We start from the raw sequence: 4,899 nt of genomic DNA, 5'->3' as shown, positions 1-4,899 counted from the left end.
TGTAAGGCTATTTTTCTGGTGCAGAACGGGGAAAACAAAATGGAACCGTGGATACTCTGAACATTTGACTTTTGATTTTTCTAACACTCGCTATCATGAATACTGTAAGGTAATATTTTTGCGATTTTCACGCTGACAGATTTTCCGCGAAAAGTAATTCCAATAAATATCCTTGATACGCATTCTTATGTTCATTGATTGTTGTTGATATTTAGCCGCGGTTTGAGGAAAACGCGAAAATTTATTCCAACGAAATAAGTTTGAAATGAAAAGCGAGATAAATGATTCCAGCTAAATTCAAATATCTTACAGTATGTATTCCGTGATGCGTAAGCATTTCCCAACTAGACTTTGTTTGGGGAGAGCATTGAAGAATGTTGGTGGACTTAGATGGCTTCCCCGAACTGCCTTTCATGGACAGTGGTGCAAGACGTTTCAATAATGAAGCAGCCTGAAAAAATATGAAGCTATCAAAATTTTACACCTAATTAGCAATTTGGGCATTTGGGCAATTTCTAAACTTCCGACAATATGATGTAAAAAAAGCACATTGATTGAGCTAAGTATGGGATTGACGAGGTTCGATCATCTAAAATATTAGTAAGAGGAATTGTAACGAGTAGCGCCATTACGAGTAACGGTTGTGTAATGAATTACTCTATTTGGTCAAAGTAACTGTAATTTTAATCCGCTCCTTTGATTCAGGAACAGTTAACGCCCTGACAAGACTAGCCATTGTTCTGATGATGATGCACAAAAATAGAAATGCCATGCACGGTTTTCTAGAATCTATCTTGGGCGTGTAAATGGGTGGTCTCTAAGGCACACTGGAGATAATGCCATTACGTCAACGTTGAAGCTAAATTTCCATGATTACTTGGCCCTGCACTTCGCAATTTCAAGGCATTTGAGATCGGGCACAATAACGGAGCCATTCACCGAATCCATGATTAAGTGATTAGTCAGAGAGCCAGAGGGGGCAGGGCACATGCGCATGTTATCAAATGCCTCAAAACCCGTCAGATTTAATCCACTTCAAAACTCGACAGATCTTAATCCACTTCGAAGAACGAAAAGAACGATATGAATGAATTTTGCTTGCCTAGCCAAACGGCCTTCAGCCATACAGCCTCAAGCCACCAAATTTTTGGCCAGTCTGAGGGGGCGGAAAACTTCCATGTTTTCAAGCGGCAGATCCTCCAAAGCAAGCATATCCTATCCATGGCTCAAGTAATTCGTGGCCTGATTGACCTAGTCAAGGACGTCTCAAAAATCTAGATTGGTCCTTGACTTTGTACCGTGGAACCCCACTATAGAAAAAATCGCTATGGTGAAAACCAGTTGTAGTGAAAACAAATTGTGAAGCAAGCTCTTCACAGTGTAGATGTTGCAAAACAACAACCCCGTTATAACGAAAATTAACAAGCCTCAGAACCCGTTAAGAGGAAAATTTCGAAATCTCTGGAGCCCATTTATAGAAATTTGGCCAGCCTGCGGGCAGAAAAACGGAGGTTTCAATACAATGCTTTCACCTAAAAATGAGCAAAAATTTGCTAAATTGGCTCGTTTAAAAGGCCAAATTTGGCATCATTTCAAGCGCAATCGACATTCATTTCCATTCGGTGGGGTCAAGGGATGGTTAACTAACAAATGTTTTCACTTATTTCAGCATCCGACCTGAAACATTGATGCTTGTAACAAATCAATGTAATTTTTCTTAGATTTACTCGTATTCGGGGAGTTAGACACGAGGCTACTCATGGGAATTTGAATGGAGAAAAATAGGGGAGGGGAGACCCGCTGCTTTTGAGGGACTTTGTTTCGTCTCGGAAAGCCCTGCTCTGAGGGGCTCTATTGATTTGATCCGACACTTTTTTTATTACTAACCGCTTTCAAAAGCCTACAGAATGAATATAGTGTAATTTGACTGCCGTTTATTAAAACAAAATGCATCGTTTTTTAGCCTCAAAGAGTGAAACCCCGTTATAATGAAAATCTCAGAATACACTAGTTAAAATTTAGTTATAATTATAATAATAGACTTTATTGCGACTCTTGGTCATGTCAGATTGTAAAATGTATCAGATTGTATGTATAAATATCATATACAAAAATCGATTGATAAAAGAATAAAATGGTCAAGACTGATAAAATAGTTGACTAGAGTGTGACATCACAATGAGTTTGACTAGGATTGGTTCAGTGCACATGAAAAAAGTGAAGAGGGAAATTGCAGATAGTACATAAACAGGTGGGGAGATGAAATGATGAAAATCTTGGTTATTGCAGTAGAGTGGGTGGGTTAGATTGAACAGATCTTTTGTCAGCTCCCGCCGTTGATGGCATTGGGTCGGGAGCCGGACAAAGGTGCATGACCACCAATACTCCGAAGGAATGTCGGGCCAAGGACAATAAGGTGTTATTATGTCCTTGACCGGGAAGGACAGCTTGTGTCCCGACATCACCTCCGGAAAGGTCAGGTTCCCAACACTGTTGGACACTAACCTTGCCAGTCCGATGGTGAGGGGCTCGGTTTCGCATAGAAAATGCGTCCATGCATTATTGGCATATTGGAACACGCATAGGTATCGTTTGAGGAACTTGATGAAGGTGGCATCGGCGGATTTGAGGGTGGATTGGGCGGAGTTGGGAGGCAAAAGGCGAAGGCCGTAAAGAAAAATTGGAGAGATGTAGGTCCGGAAGAGTTGAAGAACTATTGGAAGGGGGAGATTCTTGATAGGAAATCTATTGTACATGTATCCGATCCTGGCCCTGGCTTTGACTATTGATGATTTGAGATGGTTGGTGAAGGAGGGTTGCGTGGAGAATGTGAAACCGACATAATTAAAATTACTGACGATTTCAATCGGACTATGGTGGATATGGAAGGAGGTGGGAGGCAGGCGACCTTTATGGAAAACCATGGCCTTTGTCTTGATGTTATTGACTTGAAGGCCGTTCTCTTGGTAATAACCGTGGAGTGCATTGATGGCATTTTGCAATTCCACGGCTGAATCAGCCAAGAGAACCAGGTCGTCTGCATATTGGAGATATTGAACGGAAACAAGGCTAATGGTGGGGCCTTGGTGTGTGAGGGCTTCGGGCAGGTCGGATACATAGAGATTGAATAGAATTGGCGATTGTGGATCCCCCTGCAGAAGGCCAATGGAAGTGAAGTAGCAGGGGGATAGGTCCGCACCAGAACGAATGGAGCATCTGAGTCCTGCAAAGATGTTGGACAGCAGGACACAGATTGAATGCGGAACTCCCCACAGTTGGAGTTTGCGTAATAACCGTGTTCGGTCCACCCTGTCGAATGCTTTGGAGAAATTCACAAAGCATATGTACACTCTCCTTTTATTGCTGATGTTGGAATGCACAATTTCATAGAGGAGAGTAGCTTCCGTGGTGGTTGAGCGGCTTCTCCGGAAACCGAATTTGAACTTGGGAAAGAGGTCCCTATCCTCGGCCAATCTGGAGAAGCGGGGAGCTAGTAGGGTGGACATCATCTTCAAGAAGGGGTTCTCCAGGGTGATGGTCCAATGGTTGTCTGGAATGTCCCTGGCCCTTTCTTATGGATGAAGTTGATACCTGACTCCATCCACTCTGATGGGAAGAAAGAAGAATGGAGGGCGAGGCTGAAGAGGTCTTGGAGGAGTGGCTGGGCTTAGGGCCGGAGAGGTGAAAGTTTGAAGGGAGAGACCCCTGATGTTGAGGGGGCCTTGCTCTTCATCTTCTTGAAGGCCACGTCCATCTCGGGTTCCGTGAAGGGCTGCAAAAGGGCATGGTGTTCTTCTAGGCAGCCCTGGACCTCCTCCACTACTATTTCTGATGTTGCTGCAAACAGTTCTTGACAGTGGAGGAGGAATTTACTCTCGGGAATCTCCGAATTAGTGGTGGGCTTTTTGGCACCTTTGTACAAGCCCGCCATCCGGGACGAGGCCGATGAAGAGAGTAGGTTCTCCACTTCCAACCTCTGGTGGGCTGACTCGGCGCTCGGCAGAGACTTGTGATATGCAATTCTTGATATCGCATAATGCTCCCAAGTCTCCGGTGTTTGGCTCGTTTTGGCATTTCGCAGTTTTTGGAGCATTTGACCCCTCAGCTCACGATGGTAGGGGCTGAACTGCGGGTCTTGAGTCCTCCTCTCCGCCTCTGCACTGAGGAGGACTCTTTAAATACTTGCAAAATGCCTTGGGGCACTGCAGCTGGATTGGTCACAATCCCAGTGTTGATGGATAGCTGCAGGGCCTCAAGTTGAGCCGTGCACTTCTACATATTGACCACACACCTCCCCTGGATGGACGAAACTGGCCGGGGATGGAATATTTTCTGATATGAAAATGTGGTTAAGTACAGAGGCGCCCCGGGAGTAAGTGTGTGCTGGGACTCCCGGGTTGGAGCGCAGAGTGATTCTCCATCGGCTCAGGATGTGGACGAGCTCGGATAATTCACTCGAGTCAGGACGGATGTTGAAATCACCACCAATGATGACTTTCTCAGATTCTTCACCTTCTGAAGGATGGATGTGAGGTCCGAGACGAGATTGTCATAGTCTGTTGTTGGCTGATAGTTGACGCCAATGATGGTGAAGCCTTGGGCATCCACGGCTATGTGATGAGGAGAGGACGAGAGAAGGGTGGGCTCACTACGGCAGTAGGGGAGAGGAAAGCTCTCTGAAACCTTGCTTGAAGACTTTTCAGTTTTGCTTTACAATCAAGTGCTTGAGCATGACGATGGAATTGATTGGGGAATCTCTCAGCCGGAATGCATCTGATCAGGAGGTAATGCATAGCTCTACAAAACATTGCTAGAAGACGTTTGAGCTTTGTTCAAACTTCCGGTCCTCTACTGACGTGCTTAGTCTACAGCACCATGAAAAATAGAGTTTTATAATGC

Source organism: Tigriopus californicus, chromosome 6 (assembly GCF_007210705.1).
Source record: "Tigriopus californicus strain San Diego chromosome 6, Tcal_SD_v2.1, whole genome shotgun sequence".
NCBI classification, from domain to species: Eukaryota; Metazoa; Arthropoda; class Copepoda; order Harpacticoida; family Harpacticidae; genus Tigriopus; species Tigriopus californicus.
This window is presented reverse-complemented; position numbering follows the sequence as displayed.